General features: G+C 36.5%; 1 protein-coding gene across 2 annotated transcripts in view; it reads left to right on the top strand.

Annotated features, from left to right (window-relative positions):
• Positions 1 to 21,204, top strand: part of PDE4D (phosphodiesterase 4D) — a 348,935-nt gene that overhangs the window by 233,630 nt on the left and 94,101 nt on the right. The window lies entirely within an intron of this gene.

Below are 21,204 nucleotides of genomic sequence, written 5' to 3' on the forward strand. Positions count from 1 at the left end.
GCAAGGTTTACAAAAGCATTTTTGATGCCTTTATAAATACACTCCAATACTAATACGCTCAAAACCTCACGCACTAATTCAAAAATAATTTTCTCTTATAATTATTAAAGAAATACTTTTCCCCTTCTATCAAAGTGTTAAGCATTAAAAAAAAGAAAGATGATTGCTTCAGAAGCATTAAAAACTTCCTTTTTCTTTGACAGATCTCTCAAAATAAATCCAGCACAGATCAATTTTAAAAAATTCATTCTAGCTTCATTTTGCTTTGTTTCAATTTTCTAATTTAAAATCATTATTCAAATAAACTATTTGAATAAAAATTTAGCTTAGACTAGAAAAAAAGAAATTTATTTTTATGAAAAAACCTTTTGGTATTTCTGAAATTTATCCTTAAATTTCTTTTAATAATTGTAAACTTTTTGTGTTTTTTTTTTTTAAGTTTCAATTTTGGGGTAGTTATATCAGTTAGTTATCTAAATTTTGAAGAACTTCCCATATGCAGTTATATAATAACCTACAGAAAAAAATCTCTCTATGGTGTGTACCCAAAACAAGTTTCAAAAAAAGGACACAAATGCTGCATTCCTACAGTACAACACATGGCAAAGAGTTGCATGTTGGTGCTTGCTGTAGTGCCCTGGGAGCTGGTGGGATGGTGCTGTAATGAGGCCAGTTAACCTTCTGACACTGTGGCAGGCTCTGTGGAAGCCCAGTGACTGATTCCCCGTGGTGTTGCACTGCATCCCAGAGCTGCTGCCAGCACCCACCCCCACACACATCAGGGCAGACTGCAGCAGGCGCTTTTAGGAACTTCTTTCCAAGAGGTGTATATTGAGAAGTCAACAACCAGTCACTATGAAACCTCCTTGGGTGCTGCTGCCCTGAAGAGTCCCCTACATGAGATCAGTTATATAAGATCATCTTCTTCTCAGAGCTTTATATTCATAATCATCTTTATTGTCTCAGACGTTTCCACATTTGGTAGTTTTAAGCTTGTAAGCTATGCTTTCATTTGATATGCTGTCTTTCCTTGACTTAACCAACATCTATTTTTCTTTTGTCCTAGCCCTCTATATATGCCTTATTATTGGGTTCTGACACTGTAACTAGTTTACTTTTGCCTCCTCCCATCTGCACATTTTCTGTCTGAGTTTCCAGCTGAGTTAGAAACAGCCTTTGCCATTTGAATGCCATTAAAATTTACCTTTGCAAGGTAAAACTGCCAGAAAACTGTTCTTTTTATACTGTTACCGTCACTTAATGAAAAAATACTGGTTTCAATTTTAGCCTTCAAAACTTCCAGATATAAAATAGGTATTTTTATGTGTAAAACTGAGCATTTACGTTACTGCAGCTTCCATCCTTCCTAGTTCAACATCTCCTGTATTGTTTGACACCCTTATTGCTGTATCATGAATACAGATATGTTCAAATAAGTTTAATTCTTGTAGTATATTTGCACCTTAGATGTATGATGCCCGGAAAGTTGGTCAAAAGTCCTTTTGTAGAAATGTGCATATCTACTTGAAATATATAATCTGTATCATACGGTATAGTTTACACTTTCCTAGCTTGTATCTGCGTATTTTCCAGGTGTGTCCATTGAACAAATAATTTTATTTACTCTCACAAGTTGTATATCTTCACATTTATTGTGAGAAGCCGCAGTGTGATAAAGCCTGCACTCCTGATGTTCTATGAGACCAAGTGAAGTGCATCACAGTTCCAGAAGTAAACCTCTTGATCTTACTAGTATTTAGTCTTGCTGATTTCATTGCATGCTATCCTGAGGTGTCTGAATTAAGCCCTATGCATAAATACCTTTTTTCTTTTCCCGATTCTAACTTTTATTCCAGTCAAATATTTTACTTTCATAAAAATCTTTCTTTCGTCAATCTTCTATTGTGTTCTCCCTTAGTATACCTTGAGTAATTTTGATACACTCAATTCTAATAGTCACACAACATTCTCAGCTCTCACATTTAAAAATTAAAATTTAATGATTATAGAAAATATTGTAAATTTCACAAATTAAAAGGTGAGGAACAGATCTGTTGCTTTTAAAATCTTACAATTTTAAGACAATGCATCCACCTATGCTTGCCTAGTCAACATGGGAATTCATATAAGTCTGGAGGGCTGTTCAGAAAATCAGAAATGACATCCTAATACAGACAGATGCTCCCAGATTTCCTCAGAGCTCTGTCCCCAGGGACTTCTGGGGAGGCTGACCTTCAAGTTTAGACATCTGACCAAACCTGTGCTGTTAATTTTCTCTGTGTGATCTTAAAAAAACCTGTTTTTTCAAGTTTTGCCTTGGAAAAAAAGGACAAAAAAAGAGATCTTTTGGGGTGTATTTACTTCTTGTTCTTGGTTAATATGTATATTTACTTTGCATTTTTTGCATAAAGATAGTGTGATAATGCTTTTATCTGTTAGTGTTGAAGTGTACACAGGAAAAAGGAAATACAGAGGAAGGACATTTGATAGACTGAAATGCTGTTTCACAGATGCTGGATAGATTTTGTCCGATTCCTGTGTACAGTATTTAATAATTTTTCATCTGTTAAATCTGAAATTGCATAAAAAATGTTGGCAGGTATAGCCCCATTTTGTGGAGAGAAATATGATGAACATTTAAAGTAAATATGAACATTTAAAAGTCAGCAGGCCTGTGCTTGCAGTAAGAGTGTGAGTCTTTAAGCTTCCTCTGACAGACCCAATAAGGGTAAAATGGAACATATTTGCCTATGACAAATGAAAATGTCAGGTCGCGAAAGAACAGCAGTAACATCAGTACCTCAGCTGGTAGATATTCTGGTTATACTGGTCAGCAGATGTTTTTTAGTGGCAGAGGCCACATTAGTCTGTTGTTGCACTCCTTGCATACTTATTTTGGCTACCAAACACACAGAGTTACCCTGAGAAGTTCAGTAGTGGAAAGGGGGAAAAACCCATCCTGTTCTTACTGGCTGTAAATTGAACTAAGGCCCTGAAGGGATCCCTTGCTGATGCTGGAGACTGAAGTTCCTTTCCCCACCTACATTCATTGTTGCACAAGTTTTCTTCAAATAACTTTCATTGATGTGAAAGCAATAAAAATGTGCAAACACCATTCCATTTGAGCATGCTTCAATAAAGCACGGGCTGAAACTAATTTGCAGTAGGCAGCTAGGTTGAAAGGAACATTTTTCGAGATGTTGTTAAGGCTTTCAAATAGGTTTCATGTTTTCTTTATGTAATCAGCAATTTTACATTACTTTAGTCTTAAAATAGTACTGAATTCTGAAATTGAAATACATTAACTAAAATAATTTGGTTTCCTACTATTCTTTTTATCTCTTCCCAGTCATTCAACCACCTGGACATGAAATAATTCATGTAATACAAGTTGCAGTTTCAAATATACTCTGCTCAGTCCTGGCATCTTGTCTACATGGGAACAACTGTTCATTAAATGGAAAAAAAATCTACACTTTAAATTAAGTAAATACTTATTTACAGCAGCAGACAATTGGATTTTGATAGCTTTTGATTCCTGGCTCAAATTCTTTCTCTTGTTCCATCCTTTTCTAAATTTCTTTAGGTTTATTTACCCTTTAATACTCACTGTTTCACAATTTAATTTTTCAGAGATTCTGAAAATGTCAAACCAGTCCTGATTGCGTTGTGTCAACAGAACAGGGCTGAAAGGAGAACCGGGTGTGTGTCAGGAACTATTGTGTTTAGTTTCTGTCCAGATTGAATAACAATGATGTTTCCCTGACTTCTTTTCTGCCTTTATTCTGCAGTATAAACCTCTGCATGAATAAGATAATGAGATAGTAGATGTGTGCCTTTCCTGTGATAAGGGAAAAAGCATTCTGGTCAAGTCACTCTGGCTGTTCTTTGGTTTGTGTCTTGGATAGGGAACATTTTGGCTCTGTCTTTCCTTTCATAGCACATCCTTTCATAACTCTCAGTTCATTTCTTGTGCTTTAAAAAAGGGACTTTAAAAATTTGAAATGTAATGTTTCCCTAGTGTACAGCTCATGATACACTGAAACCTGCACTGTAAGTATCCCAATACCACCAAAGTTTCAGTATTGCTGCTCAGTGCCCATTTCTATAACTACTCTATTAGCTTTAGAAGACAATGTCCGAAAAGTTGAGTAGATTGTTACCTTCTCCCTCTCTTTAGTATATTTAAATCCTCATTTGGTATTTTTGTCTGCCTTCCAGCACTAACAGTTCAAAATATATTTCACAATAGAAAGAAATCTGTGATTTAGAACTCAAAGGCAGTAAATCTGCGTACCAGGCTGTTACCACTGTTACCTGTTATTGCAGGAAATCCTGGTGATAATAACCTTTCATTTTTACCCATACATAGAGGAAATCTGTCAAGAATCAAGGAGTAATTGACACAAGGTGTGTTGGGGGGGGGGGGGAATTACAGTGTGCAAGGGGAAATATACACAGCATAAGGGGTCTTTTAAAAGTTAGAATATTTTTGAAAGGTGTGAGAAGAGAATACAGGAATCAAAGCCAATGGGACCCCTTGGTCTAAATTTGCTGATCATCAGTGGTAGGCACTAACATTGCATAATTAATTACTTTTCAGAAGTTCAACCTATTCTGTGTCAGTTCTGAAGCAAACTGTTCAGATGCCCTTCATTTAATGAGCTGGAAAATGATGCTGGCTGGCTCAGTGATATTGAAGCTGTGCCCTTTGCAGCCTAGTCTGCAAAAGCTTGTTTTTTTATTTATCCTCTAGGGAACACTGGCCAAGCTAATCTCTGTTTTGGTTTTTGTTTTAATGTCCCTTTTGACATTAGTCAAGACATCATAGTCACCTCAGCGCCATCTGCTCTGAGCTCCATGCTGTTAAGGAAAGATCTATTCTTGCCTAGGTTTCAGTATGACCAAAATGACTGTTTAGGTTTGGTGCCACGTAGAGTCCAGGACATTTGAGAAAACATATTAAGTGACTCAGTTGATGTTGGCACAGGCACTGTTTTTATGCTTGGTAACACTATGATTAGTGACTTAATTGCTGACATATGTTTTCCATTCTTTAAGGGTCAGAGACATGAGCTGGGAAAACATTAGGAACCACTCTTTGAAACCCTAGTGGTGGCGTCAGCCTTCATAAACTCTTAGCATTTGTGGCACCTCAAATACCACAATTGCCTATTAAAAGGATTTTTTCTCACAACTGTGATCCTTTTATCAGTCAGTTTGTAACTAATGTTCTTGTTACAAACACACACAGAGAGCCCTTCCTGAATTTCACCTGTAGAGATCTGCATTTCCATAAAGCCATAGAACGTCAGAATGGTTTGTGTTGGAAGGGACCTTAAAGATCATCTGTCTGTAACCTCCTTGTCATGGGCAGAGGCACCTTTCCTCTGCTAGGTCGGGTTACTGACTGCCCCATCCAGCACAGCCCTGAAGACTTCCAGGGATGAGATTAACATGCCAGGGTTTAGGCCTTATATTATCAGCAGTGCCACAGTTTTTCTTTGATTCACAGATAGTAATTACATTTGCATTTTTGGCAAGCAGGATGTTCACAGCTGTGAAGCAATGTATTTTTCTCCTTGGAATATCCATTCTTGAAAAAGGCTGGAAATGAATAACTAGGAAATGACATTTTGTAAAGCCATCACAGCTTTTCATCTTGTCCAAACAGCTTTTCCACCACAGAAAGAATTTCCTCCCCCACAGCTTCTCCCCATGTTAGTAAGATGACCATATGACTTTGTTACTGATATTGCACATTTATAGCTTTCTTACAATTATTTATTTCAAAAGTAAAATATTGCTTTGTATTCATGCTGTTAGTATGGCATATGTATCATTACTTGGGTTTAGATGGATGAGGAGCATTCATTTTTCAGTTTCCAGTAGCTCCTCAGAATGTTTTGCTTCATCACCTAAAACTGATTGATTTCCTAACCAGTAGTTATGTTCTTATTGGTTCCTGGTACTAGAAATAGAAGTTCTGTATGATTCATTGTAACTGAAAGCAAAACACTGTATCTTTTTTAACATTCAGATAGGCCAGCTGCTCTCTCTGCCTCCTCAATTTTTCCTTTTTTCTATTTGAGGTATTGAGCATGGTAATATTTGGGCTTTTACTTCAAAATAAGATTTTATTTTGGTTTAAATACTTGTTGGAAACTGGAAATCTAAAATCAAAAAGTGAAGACTTAGTTTTCAAGTACTTTCCAGTTGCTTTCAAAAATCCTCATAAGAGACCACTTAAATAAAGCAATAAAATTGTGATAATAATTAAAATTCCAGTTCAGTTTTTTTATCTAAAGAAGAAAATCTTAGGGCTATCAGCTTGGAATATACTTTTGGTCACTAGCCCATCACTTTTCTTGAATCTTTAATATGAAGTATTGATAAATATAATTTTGTTTGCTGCAGATAGATATTTCCTAAAAGGGAAATAAGGCTTGCTTAAAGGATCCTTTATTGTTTCTTCTCCCTTTTCCACACATGTCCAGTCCATTCCCCTTTTGCCTGCTGCTCCTCTTTTTTAATCGTGCGAATCTTGTCAACGATTTTACCATAGAAGTACTGGTGAATAATGATTTTGAGAGCAGACTTCTGAAACTCTTTGACCTTGCTATCCCTGTGTGGCTCAGAACAAGCATCTGGTTTCAGAGTTACTTTCTAGTTCATTTGATGTTAAATTAGCCTCAGACACTGTATTCATTGATGGTAAATTAAAGGACCCATTTCCTGATATTTAGCTTTGCAGAATGAGGTCTTGTGAAATATTTTTTATTGCAGGCACTTGGCAATAAATTAAATCCAGCTTCCCATAAAGGATAGAGTATAGAGACAATCACAAACATTACTGCATAATGTAATACTTCTTGAAGATTTAAATGATACAGATATTCCAATAATTGTTTATTTCACCTTCTCACATGCCAGGGAATGGTATGAACTTTAATATTTGAACTATAAGCAAAAATTCTCTGCCTTACCTTTCTTCTTTAAATGCTCATTGAGAAATTTATTTAGTTTTAATCAAACATTTAATTTTTCAAGCATGCTATCCCTTAAATTGTACAAGTCCATGTATATTCTGAAAATTTATGCTTACTAAACTGCACTTCTATGTTGATACTGAAGTTCATTAGCAAAAACTGTATTTATTGAATGCTACTTCATTCATGCATTGGAGAAGTCAGATAGAAATTTTTTTTCATTTTCCATTGCTTTAACTATTAAGAATCACAGGAAAATTTCAGAGGAAAATAGTACACAAACCTGCTATCTTTTTTAATAGTCTGTGTTTCTCATGGATAGACAAAAAGCTCTGTGGGCAAAAAGCCATGGCTGGGAGGGTTAAAAAAAGAATAGTGTGGGAAGATATGTACTGACAAGGCTTCCTTAACGCAGAACTACAAAATTCCCAGGAGGAATACTTGCCCATGTGCTGTCCTGGCAGTGCTGTATAGTACGATATTTGAAACACATATTTAGCCACTGACAGCTTTTTCTCCTTTACACCTCAGTAATGTTTTATCTGGTGCATTACTTGTCCATATAACTTTTTTTTTTTTTTTTAACTTATTTAGTCCTTTCTGTTACTATTCTGAAAAAATAGCCAAAACTGAACAAAATCAAACAAACCATTTTATTCTGTCTGAAAGGAGAGTTCAGAATGGTTTTCTTTGTCTTACAGAGCTACCACATGGAGGAGCTAAAAAATAAAAACCATATTTAAAAAAAATTTAATCAGCTTCTCACCTGAAGTGAGAAAAATTTTTTTCTTTGTTCCCTTGTGTTTTTAAATAAAATTTCTTATAATAAATGTTTGGTGAAGGGTGTTTGCTTGTTTGTTTGTTTGTTGATGGTTTATTTTGCTGTCTTTTCTTTCCTTATATATTTTTTCTCCATTATTCCCTTCTTTTACATGGAAATGTTGGAGAAATACCTGTTCTAATGTCTTCTTCCACTGCATTTTTATGGAGGGGATCTTGAAAAGCACATGTACCAAAACAAGCAAATAAGCTAGTCTTCTATACTTCCTATTCCTTCACAGGTTTCTATGAGGAAAACCAGTAATTTTTCTAAATTACTCATTTCCTCGCCTATATCTGCTTTTGATACATCCTTAAAAAACAGTGTTTCTGATACTTCTCTTGTTACTACTCCTAAATTCCTACTACCAAATTAAAACTCCCACTACTAAAATTAATTATTATTAATTTTAGGTAGTATGAAGGTTTAAATTTGTTTTGTTTTTGTTGTTTTTAAGATTCAGAACTCCTGGCTCTTTACAAAGTTCCCATTTTTCAGGTAGAGAAATGTAAGCGCATAAGAGGATACAATTATTCAGTCAGGATGACTCACCCAGGGAAAGAACAGGTTTTTGTATCCTCTTATTCTACTTTATCCCCACAAAAGAAACCAATGTAACAAAGGATATCCTAACCGTCCCTCCTTCAGCTGCCTGGGACCCGCTTCCCGTCTGCTGAAGGTTTCTGTGCAGAGCCCAGGTCTGTCTGTGAGTTTTGGGGCAGAGGATGGGTCAGGCAGGCGATGGATGGCGCTCCCACCGTGGTGCCAGCTGGGAGGGCACATCACCAGCGCCCTGCGTGGGCAGCGGGACAGGGCTTGGGTGCCTCGGCTGAGCTCTGCCCAAAAGCGCTGCTCGAAGAGCAGTTTTCATTTGGCTAAATTGTTGATTCTCCTGGGGACACTTCACAGGATGAAATAACAAGATGTCAGGGCAAAATAGTTGAAGAAGTTGTTCCAAAAGCAACAATGTTACACTGACATTTTTTCATCTGTAGGGACTGATGAGAGATAGTGGACTTTATCCTCGCTCTCTTGGATTGTGCAGTTTGCAATGTTTCCTGAGTGATATAATCACCTCCTTGGCGCCAGCAATTATGGCGTGTCCTATCCCAGTTTCAGCAATGACATCAGGATCAAGAAAATAGACTTTTGGAATCTAGTTGCCTGACAACTCTTTTTTGCACTAAGTCAAGTATGTAATGCACAATTTTTCCTGCTAACAGGAAATTTCATGATACAAAAAATGCCCTTATGCTTTTGATTTTTTTTCTATTTGTAAACATACATCATGTTAATAATTTTGTCCTAAGAAACTCTATTGTTCAGTTGTTATGATTTGTCCAGACTTTTGAATGATTTCGTTAGTTTAAACATACATTCTTTTGGAGTTCAGGGAAGGACTTGTGGAAAGGATGAGAAAAGACAACACATATTGCCCAGTGGAGAAATGCAGCAGATGAGATGTTACAGCAGAGAAGAGGTGATGGACAAAACCAGTCAAAAGCAATCATCTCCCCTCCCAAATTTTTAGCGCAAATTAGAGCACAGAACTTATTCTATGGAATTGGTTTGTTCTTATAGATAACTCTGTAACTGTTGAGAAATGTTTAGCTGGCCTTGATAAATCTACAGATATATATTTCTGCATTGCACTAAGCTGTTTTAAATTTTAATGGAATTATTTGGTCTTGCTCTTTGAGAAGAATTTCACAGAAGAATTTGTTTTGCAATCCACAGTGATTTTTAACAGCTTTAGCTCCAGGTCACTCACATTTATTAAAAAAATATTTTTCATCTGCTCTTTCAATTAACTGCATATTATCTGCTTGTAAGTTTATTTAGTACTGGAAAAAAAATGCCTTGCTGCAAGCAATGTAAACTGTTGGTTCTGTTACTACATTCCTTCACAGAGAAGGACTCACTTCTTTGATGAGAGATGCTTAGCTTAGCACTGTGTGTGGCATCTGAAGACTGTAGCGACCCATGTTGGAGGTTTTTCTCTCATTTGTAGTTAATTTTTATTAGTCTTTGAGCATTTTTAGGCTTTTGTTCATTTAGATATTCTAACAAATGTGGGTTGTATAATATGTATAGTAACTCTACACCTCATAATACTTTCTTTGTTTTATTAATACATAAAGCACTAAATTTATAGCTCTGTAGGTTTTGCTTTGCCACATTTGCTTTCAGAATCCAACAGTCATTTACTCAATAAATGATTTTACAGTGACTGGTAGAAACAGACAATATAGGAGCATAAGAGATTGTGAGAAGAACAAGCTTATATTACAGTGGTATTTAATGAAAATGAGATTGTGAATGAAGTGTTCCAATGATCTCAAGGATGAGCAGAAGATGAAGTTAATCAAACATGCATTATAACCAAAATGGAATGTGTTCTTCATCTATGCACTAATTTTTAGAAGGCAAACCTGCAACACTGTATTTGAAGTCAGATTTCTGATAGTCTGCCATAAACAACTCTTGGTAGTGCTACAGCAGGCTGAAATAGAAAACTGGAGATAAGCAGTAGTAAATGCAAGGGTCTTCAACATGTGCTCAAATGTAAATACAATAAACAGATATAGATGTTATTATGACTGAAAAGTCAAGCACAAAACCAAGATTGCATTTGACTTTGGAACTTTGGTTTCGTCCCATGCATAAATAATTTTATACTTTACCTATGTGGTTCTTTATTATTTTTACTTCACTGAGAACTCAAAACAAATGCAACTCAGTTCATGAGATATTCAGTGTTTTATCATTTTCTTGCTTCTTATTATATGGTCACATGCTTTATTGACAATCTGCTGTTCATATGTGTTGTAAAAGCAGCTCTAGTGCTTCCATTCCTGCTTCCATTCCACTGCTCACCATATGACACTTTACTGTTTCTCACAGGTGATTAAATTAATTTTCATCTCACCTTTGTGATAGAAGGAATTGTATCATCCTTACTTAATAGGTATTAAACCAAAGAGATTAAAGTGAAAGTATTACCTAACTCAAACATTCAAAATGCGTTGTCCAGGTCTTTGGCTTTTTTCATCTCCATGGCATGTAATGACTCTTGTATTCAGAGCATTTTTCAATGAAACAGTGAGCAAAGGATGAGGGGCTGGGTTACAAAGGAGATGTAGCACTTCTACTTGCTTCTTCTTGCCTTTTCCCATTGGCATTCACTTTCAGCACTCCCAGAGAGAGAGCAGTGGATCTGATGGACCTTTGTCCATCCTGAGCAGTAGCTGCTCAGAGGTTCTGAGTTAATCTGTGTTTGTAAGTGTTGATGGCTTAAGCATATGGATACCACAAGAAGGAAAAATACTTAACTAGTGATGCATGATAAACCAGTCACTTGGTGTAAGTGACTGGTTCATTATCAGGCGCTTTGCAGCTTGAGCAATTGTTTCCAGTTCCTGATAATAAGATCACTCTTCTCTGTAGCCCTTTGATCAGTACTGATCTTCTGTGTTGAAAGACACAAAAACCCACTCACAGTGACCTTTTCCTCAGAGTCCTCTGAGACTCTGGGCAAAACAGATTTTTAAAAAACACTTCAGATTTTTCAATAATGCTGATACATGACGTGACAGACTTAAGCTTAGCCTATACTTATAACTTTTTGAAATTTATGAAAAGGTTCACAGAATCAGTAAAAAACCACAACATTTTGCAGACACTTGGCTAAACCCTACTTTGTACAACAAAATATGAGTCACTAGAGTATCTCACAAAACAGTTCCCAGAATGTCTTAATATGAAAAAATGCTATTTTCTTTGTCACCTTCTATCAACAGTTGACCCTCTTTCCCTCTTAAAAGATATGGAAAGAAAATTGCAGAACAGAATTTAGTAATTTAGCAACAAGAAAACATAGTCCTATACTGTGGAACACCAGGCAGCCCTCCTAGGTAATGCTATTAGGCATTGTAATAATATATTTAACATTCAAATAATGTCCTAAAAATCAGGAAAAACAAGACTTAAATGATTCATTATTGTAGATTATAATTTGCTTTGGACTATTGACATGAATTTTCTTTTACATTACATGCACTCAGTGAATGCGCTCAGGGTCTAACAGAAGTGTGTGTACGCACAACATAATTCATCTCAGCAATCTTCCAAGGTTAGTTCCTGAACTTGTTACCCTTTAAAGGTTGTTTGGATGTAGCAAAGAACTTCCAGAACTCAAAACACTACATATATCTTAATACATTTAGTAGAAGTCTAGGGAAGAGGAAGAGACAAAAATCCAATACCCAAAATTTAAAGAACTGAAATGAAGTGGAAAGGATGAAACAGTTTTGTTAAACCAAAGTATAAAAAATTTATAACTCTGAAGGTCTTAGTACCTTGAGCATTCACCCTTTACAAAACGTATAGTTTGCCTTCAATTATAATTACTATTAATATATCCCAACACAAATTCTTGTGGAAGTAGAATTTGTTTGTGATTAATTCCCAGCAATTACGTATTGCAATGAGAGAAATGCTACAATGGTGTGAGAAAAAAAATTGTTTCCTGTCAAATATAATGATATGTCCTTTACCTAGAGCTTTCAGTGTTGTGGGCAATCTAGAACAATACCTAAACAAACAACTGCAATTTCTTATCTAGCTGTCTCCTGTCCACCCTCCTCTGAAGCTGGCCTTGATTTCATGTTGATATTTATGTGTGTACATTGGAATGGTGAAACAAATAATCTTCTATGTGCAAGGTCCTTATCATTTGGGCTTTAGAACTTCTTCTCTTTGGACCTTTCTGTCCACAGCCCTTATCCATTTTCTTCAATGCACAATTTTTGAAGAAATTTTTGCTTAAGGTCAGTTGTGCAAAGATTTAAAAATTATGAACTAAGTGATGCTGAGGATTGCAGGTTCTCTTGTCATAATGGTCACACCTCCTGGATCACTGGATCTCTTTCTAAGAAGGACCTGGGCCTATTTGAATGAGTCCAGAGAAGGCTACAAAGAAGATCAGAGGGCTGGAGCACCACTTCTAGGGAGATGAGATGAGAGAGCTGAGCTTGTTCAGCCTGGAGAAGAGAAGGGAGACTTAGAAGACCCAGGGACACATTAGAACATCTTCCAGTTCCTGAAGGGGGCCTACAAGAACACTCAGGAGAGATATTTTATGAGAGAATGTAGTGACAAGAGACAAGGTAATGGCTTTGAGATGAGAAAGGATAAGTTTAGATTACATGTTAGAAAGAAACTCCTCATTGTGAGGATGGTAAACCTCTGGAACAGGTTGCCCAGAAAAGTTGGGAATGCCCCATCCCTGGAAGTGTTCAAGGTCAGGCTGGATGGAGATCTAAAAAAACGGATCTGATGGAAGGTGTATTCCTGCTCATGGCAGGTGGGCTGAAACAAGATCATTTTTTGGTCGCTTCCAAACCAAACCTGTCTATGGCTCTATCATCCTGTGCTGTATTTTCTGGTATGGGAAAATAGCATGAAGCAACCACGAATGCTTAGTCCTGCCACCTTCTGTCACAGGTACTCCTTGCAAGAGATCTTTGTCACTAGTCACAGGATATGTGTAACCATGCCGTCTGTGATATAGCCTTTATCACCATTGGGGCTGTAAATGATGATGTTTCAGAAAGACATGTTTTGCTGGGAAACTTCATAATGCATATTAGTGTTATCCCTTGGAATATTTTTACCCATTATATGGACTCTGTGTTTTCATCAGTACTGTAGGGTATTGATTCAAATATTATAGGTCTGAGAAACTCCCTGTTTTTCCTACATTTGCTTTATCACACTAGTAATTAATAAAGAATATATAAGCAATTTAATCGCTTTTGATAATGGCATTTGACTGGATTCACAGAAAGAGGAGGCTGAGATCTTTCAGTGTATTGGATTTTCCATCTCTGGCACAAGTTTCGTTCTCAACGATGTTCTGCTAGTATCTTAGGGAAACTGCATTTTAACTAGAGTTAGGAAACATTCTTGGTGGATGGTTTGCATATTTTTAATAATTGATTAATAAGCATTTTCATATGCTTTGAAATTTTATTCTACTGCATTTAAAATAAGAGAAAATTAATGGCACTGTGTATTACAGTAAATTCATGCCATATGGTCACTTGGTGCAAGTTGGTTTTGTATCCCACAAATACTGCCCAGAAAGTGGTGGTGCATAAAAAGAAGTTGGTATATTTGGATCCAAACTCACCCCAGAAAGAAAAACAATTTTTCTTGAACTTGAATAAACTAGGTAAAGTGATTTTTTAAAAAAAGATCTGAAGATAGTTCAGTATTGATGCCCTCCAGAGGAACCTAAACAGGCTGAAGAAGCGGGTGCATGGGAATCTTTTGAAATTTAGTGAGACCAAGTGCAAGATGCTGGACTTGGGTCAGGGCAACACCTGAGGGGATGAACAGATCAATAACAGCTCCAGGGAGAAGGACTTGTGAGGCTGGACATGCCCCAGCCATGGCACTCCCAGCCCAGAGAGCCGCACATGCCCTGGGCTGCATCCAGAGCAGTGTGGGCAGCAGGGCCAGGGAGGGGATTCTGCCCCTCTGCTCTGCTCTGCTGAGAGCCCACCTGCAGGGCTGCATCAGCTCTGGGCTCCCAGCACAGGAAGGACAGGGAGCTGCTGGAACACATCCAGAGGGGACCACAAAGATGATCAGAGGGATAGAGAACTTCTCCCATTAGGAAATACTAAGAGAGTTAGATATGTATGGAGAGGAGAGGGCTTTGGAGTGTGCTAATTGCAGTCTTCAAGTAACTAAAGGGAATTTACTGGAAGGATGGAGAGGGACCATTCTCAAGAGCATATGAATTCACAGAACAAGGTGGAATGGCTTCAAAGTGAAAGAAAGTGGGTTTGGATTAGATATTAGGAAAAAATTCTTTCCTGTGAGGGTGGTGAGGCACTGGAACAAGTTGTCCAGGAAGGTTGTGTATTCCCCATCCCTGGGGAACATAGAATCATAAACCCATTTAATGACTTAAGTGAATGGTAACTGATAGACTGCAATCAAATAATGACAATAATAGAATGGGGACCCATCAGTCCAGCTGAGACTGCAATCCTAGAAATGCAGTTGAAGTGTACCTGCAGCAATGGCATACGAGGCTGGCAGGGACCAGCAGGCTTGTGGGGTACTTGGAGCACCCCAGGGCTTGCTGCCTAGTCTTTCTCATGTCTGGATCAAGTGGTTCTGTTTTTCAACATTCTTTTTTCTCAGATTGCCCAAAATACTTCTAATTCTTCAACATTTTCTGCAGATTTTCTCATTCAGATCCCAAGCTGCCACAGATTTTAGCAGAAGCATAAAAATAGAGGCTTGGTGGCTTTTTTTGTTATCTAAAAGTAGAAATATTAATCCCCTTAGGTCTATTAGATCAGAAGAACCATATAAAGTGACTTAAATCTAGTAAAAGCATGAACAGATTACCACATTTCTTGGAAATTATTTCTCATTTCATTTCTCTTATGGTTCTTGTTTGAATTATTTCTATACTAAAATAAGACAACTATTTCAGCTTCAAAGAAACATCAAAACATCAAATCCATGTGATAGGATCTGGCATTCAATTTGAGCATCACATTTGTAGAAAGAAGTTCACTCTCAAGACCAAGTTTAGAGAATGAAACTTGCCAGGTGAGGGATGGTATTCTCTCTGAGGAAAAAATAAAAGGAATAACAAAGGGAATCCCAGTACAGCTGAGCACAACACTCAAGTTCATGTATTAGGTGCCTTAAAAAAGAGTTTCATGCCAAATGGATAGACCACTGAGGTATAATTAGGAATAATGAGGTGACGTTGTGGAAAGCACAGCTTCAGTTGAGTACCAGGAAACAATTCAAAGCTAGAGTACCAAAGAAATTGAATAGTCTTTCAGAGGAAACTCCTTGCTTGGAAACTTCATAACAAAACATGAAGCAGTTTGTTTTGAGAGATTAGATTTCCTGAGATGCTTGCTAGAAAAACATGACACAGAAGATAAACAGATAGTTAGAGTTCCTTTGTTAACATGTCTGAGTTGATTACTTCTTACAAACTTCATTGTTTTTTTATCCTACACATCTTTTGTCCTACACATTTGTCCATTTCCTGGGCTTTTAATGTTGTCTTATAATTTTGGGGCTATTAGCCTTGTACACACAAATGTTTCTAAATACAGCTATGTCAAGAGAAAAAGCCAAGTTCTACTGCTAAAAAAAATAAAAATCATAAAATGCCATATTTTATTCTTTTGCTTGGAACTTTGGTACAGGAAAATCTACCCACATCACTTCTAAATATGGAGTTAATCACAGGGCTTGCCTTCTGAACTGCTGAACTGGAAACTCAAAGCCACAACCAGATATTTGGCGTGAATTCTACAGTGGTACATGAAAATTCAGATTTAGATCATAGGTTTATTCTAATATCATTTGGTCACAATCGACTGGAAATATTTTAAGTAATGGAAAGCAAAAATTTTTCTTAATTTTGCTACAAAGAAAATAAAAATATCAATTCACATATAAACACTTTTTTCTTCAAATGTAGAGAGTAGGTATTATATTTCTTCTACAATATCAATACAAATGTTTTTATTTTTCTTCCCTCATTTTAGTGAGGGTTTTTTGTTGTTGTTGTTTTGTGGTGTTTTTTTTTTTTTTTTTTTTTTTTTTTTTTTTTTTAACTAGTCTTGGATGAAAAGACAGAAAGAAAGGAGATAACCAGATGTGGACTCTTCTGCATCACTGGGTAGACACTGTCAGTAAGGAAACATTTTTAAAGGTCTCAAACAAAAAATTTTCCTAGTATTCAATTACATAAATCTACTGATTTAGTTTTACTCAGTTTTTACTTGATTTTTTTCTGATGCTGCAGGTTAGCCTATTCAACATCTAAAATCTTCTGGGAGCCTATGGCAGGAGCAAACTAGTGGCAACTTATTTCTTTACGATAAAGAAATTTCTAAAGTTTCATCTCTCAGTTAGGGGTAACTATGCCTGACAAAAGAAAGGGGCCACCCAAGTCAGCTGTAGTCACAATTTAATGCTTAGTTTATTAATAAGCAATAAAAAGGCCCAAGTGAAATCACAAAGACCTACCAAGCAATCTTAGATACAGGCACACTCTGGCCTTTCTCTACAATCCTCCATATTCATGATGCATTCCATCAGCTGTGGTGACCCACTGCTTATTTAAATCTGAAGCAATCGAAGAAATAGATTCAGATTCTGCTTTTGAAGGCAACATCCATTCCTTCCCTTTCTCTAGTTGCTAAGGCCTCCTTCCTCAGAGATGGGCTCCTGTCCTGGGGCACAAACGATAAATACTTTCCCCTTTCCTTGGACCTTACAGTTTTATTTCTTCGCTTTTGCTCTAAATTAGATCCTGCTCCAAAGGAGTTGCTGCAGGGCAGGCCTTCTCTGATAATTTCAGTGAATTACAGCTGCTACACCAAATGCACCTTTTTTGTGTAATATTTAGATTGTGCTACCAGGTGAAAAAAACAGGACACGACTTCTTGGAAGTGAGGACATTGAGATGTGTATTTAGGTCATAGCACAGATGGCTGGAGAGATTGCTTGACACTAGGACAATGGACTCCTTTGATGGGGAAAAAAATTGCTCCTCTAGAACTTGCCTGTCCCTCTGTAATGCTAAAGATGGCTTTAAAAGATAAGATGTCCCCAAGAGGTTCAATTAATTTGGCTCTCCCTCCTTGTAGTTTCCAAGATGAAAGTGTGAAGACACTTAAAGGGGAATAGCAGGAGTACAATTTGCATTCTTTAAAAGTCTAGTAAGATCTTCATTTTAGGGTAAAATTTATTTCCTTCTCTCTCCTAGTATTGCATATTTCTCTAAAAATAAAAAACCATACAAAAATTAAAGAAAATGCTGCCCCCCCACAAAAAAATGCTGCAGGATTAGTGCTAAATTCTCAGTACTAAGGAAAACCAACACTAAGATTTTCTATTCAGCCTTAATTACAAACTCTTGGGTATAGTGATTATGATGCCATTATTCCTTATGTAACTAAAATCTGTATTTTATATACAGGCCTCCACATATTTTCTTTTAGCATGGCAGAGAGTAGGAAACCATTTTTTAGGGACTCAAAAGGAAGTCCACAGTTTCTTTCAGTATGCAAAGAAGCTGTGCAGTCATTAACAATGAAGAAGTGTTGCTAAGATTCAGGATCAGGACCCAGAACCTCTCTTGTTCTTGCCACAGAGTCCTATTATTGTCTGAAGCAAACCTCTAATAATCTTCCTAAAGTTTGCTTGTGGGTTTATTTGTACTTGTGTTAGGAGCACAAGGAAGATCAGCCATGAATGTTTACAAATCACCCAGTTTTTTCCCCATCTTAGTACAGAGCATGGATGACAGAAAGTGGGCAAGGAGTGCAAACAAGATGAATAGCCAAACAAGGAAAAAACTCTGAATCTCGTCTCATGTAGTTTGTCAGCATTGAAAACTGAATAAGGCAGGCTCTTAAGATAAACACTATCCACTAATGACTTAAAACATTTTGTCAAAATGCAGACACAAAAGTTGCTGAATTATCATTGACTTTTCAGGGCTTTGGCATCTCTGGAGTTGCAGCAAAGCTCTTTGAAGGTATAAAATTCTGTGATGTCTGTGCCAAATGCCTGCCACTGAAGGCAGTTTCAGTTTGCCTGCATTATGCAAAGTGCCCAGAGCTGGCTGCAGAGCAATGGTGTAAAACTCTGTCTTTAAATTGCCACTTACTACCTGTGAAATGAAAGCAAAAGAGTTCCTGTCCTCTTTAGTAACAACTTCCATGAAAATGTTGTTCTGTTTCCTTTTTCTTTCTAATTCACAGCATATTCTTGCTGTGGCTTAAAACTTACTGAGAGTGAAAAGATAAATAGGAAGTAAGCGCAACTGACTTTTAGCAATTTCTGTTTAGGCAAGTTAAAGAGCCTGTCTATTTTGTGCCTTAAACTTTTGATTCTTTCAGTGTTTGCAACAACAAAGAGCAAAAAACTGGTGTGGAAGTTTTCAATTCCCCATTCTGATTCTCTCTTCTTTTGAAGTCAGAAGTACAGTTTCTTAAAAATAAGACGTGATAAACAGAGAAACAATTTATATTATTTTCATTGTAATAACTCTTATTTTGATTTAGAATTCCACAAGCTTTTGTACCTGAAAATGTTGGCAAATATCTCAGAAAGATCCAAATAAGACACTTAACTACTATAACATTTCAGAAACTCTTTAATATAAGCATAGGTTTCTGAAAAAAAAAGTTCTCTATTCACAGTTTCCTTTGAATGTAGAGCTGAACACTATTTTTCTTGATACATATTTTCGGAAAAGACGTTCTCTTGGAACAGCACAAGGCAAATCCAGCTGATCTATTTGGATCCTGTTCTTTACTTTTTACACCCATCTAGTGGTCTCCACGCAGTACAACAGGATAAAATTTCTGTCGCAACAGCAGTGTCTTGCACAAGCTTGTCTTTACCTGGTGATGCAAACCAAAGGACCTCTCCCCGATTAATCTGCAGTTCTACCTAACACACTTCTAAATTTTAAAAACTGACTATGTTACAATCAGACAGTGAAACCATTTGTAGAGTCCTGCCTTAGTTTCTGACTGGAAGAAATGACTGGTAATATAATATTCATGTAATGTCCAAAAAAGGGGGATGAAGAAAATAAAACAAAACTGCAAATAAAACCATATTTGTTTAATCCAACTGAATACTTTTGATTCAGTTAAAAATTTTCATTCTGTGAGAGGGACTTACGTTAATCTTCATTTATTTATATCCAGCCTTTAACTTTTGTTTTAAAGTTCCCAGGCAAGCCCATATATATTTGAAATGATACTGCCATTGCAGAAATTAGTCTAATTAGTCTTACTGAGAACAGTCTTCTGTTCTACCTAAAATTGTAGGAAATTATCTGTCCTCCTGCCCTCAATACAAAAACAAAACATACAGACTATGTATTGATTAGGAGTTTGTGTTTTCTTGAAGCTGTTTAAAGAGCATAAAAGCCATTCAGGAAACAAAATATTAATGTTAGGAAATTTGGATATGATGAGCTAAACATGTCATTAGCATTGTGATTGTTTTGTGCTCCTGCAATATTTAGGAATTCAAGCTAAAAATATATTGATTGGAAACAATTAATAGTAGTCATACTAGTAACAATGGTAAGGTGGTTATGAACTAATGACACTACAAGCTGCAAAGGACACTTCACCCTAGCGTTCATACATACATTTGTATGCTTCCAATACATTCTCAAATACTCTTTGTGAGCAGATTTCAGTCATCACAAAGATGCAACAAATAGGGGAATTGAAAGGCAAAGAGGAACTCTGCACAGTCCAAGATCACCTAGAAGGCCTGTCCCAGAATTCTAATTTGTTGTCTCATGGTTTAAGCTTTCTTAGTTTGAGGTTCATGAAGCAGTAGGACATTTAAAGACACAGGCAAAATCAAATCAAATCAGTTCTGGGAAGAAGAGTATGTGTTTGGATTTACTGACAGGTAATTGTTCTGAAAACTACAGTGGAAAGAGAATGAAAGTACTGTGTTCTCCTGAAGTTTTTAAATAATAGTTTCTGCATTTAGGTAAAAAAAAAAAAAAAAAAAAAAAAAAACAAAACCAAACCAAACCAAAACAAAACAACAAAAAAACCAAAAAAAAAAACCCAAAACCAACAACAACAACAAGCATCAACAACAAAAAAAGAAAACAACAACAAAAAAAAAAAACCAACAAAAAAACCCCAAACCAACTACATTTGCTTTTCCACATTCAAACTGTAAGTGGTGAATACAAGGAAAATAATATAATCTGAATGTGGCAGTAAGGTTGCAGTTATAGGGGTGTGTGCAAAGTATAAATAAACAATGAAACCAAAATCTATCCTCTGCCAGGCAGTGTGCATCTGTGTCAAAATACGCAATATATATTTCTTTGATTAGTTCATTTAAGAAAGGAAAAAAGGTCAAAGGAATCCTGTCACTTCAGCAAAGGATTGAAGTGGCAACCTCATTGAAGCCTCAGGTCAATGGGAGGTAAAACAAGCTGGTACAGAGTAGCATATACCAGCTGTGACACTTGTGCTAGTCTGAAGTCTAATCAGCAACTGACTTGTGGGTGTCCTTTACATGAACACCATTTCCAAAATGAATACTTTATATGGGTTCAGCAAAAATGCATAATATACTGCTAATGCTTATTTATGTTCAAAAAAATATGTGAAAGATCCTCTGTTCATCCCTCATTCTTAAATGCTTTAACAGTGTTATTTTTATCCTCATTACTATGGCAAATGAGCCTAGAGAGGTAGTCTTGCTAATCCACACATGTGTAACTTCTCAGATTGCATACCACAGACATCCAAACATGAAGCCACGTGCTGCAAAAAGCCT

Source organism: Camarhynchus parvulus, chromosome Z (assembly GCF_901933205.1).
Source record: "Camarhynchus parvulus chromosome Z, STF_HiC, whole genome shotgun sequence".
NCBI classification, from domain to species: Eukaryota; Metazoa; Chordata; class Aves; order Passeriformes; family Thraupidae; genus Camarhynchus; species Camarhynchus parvulus.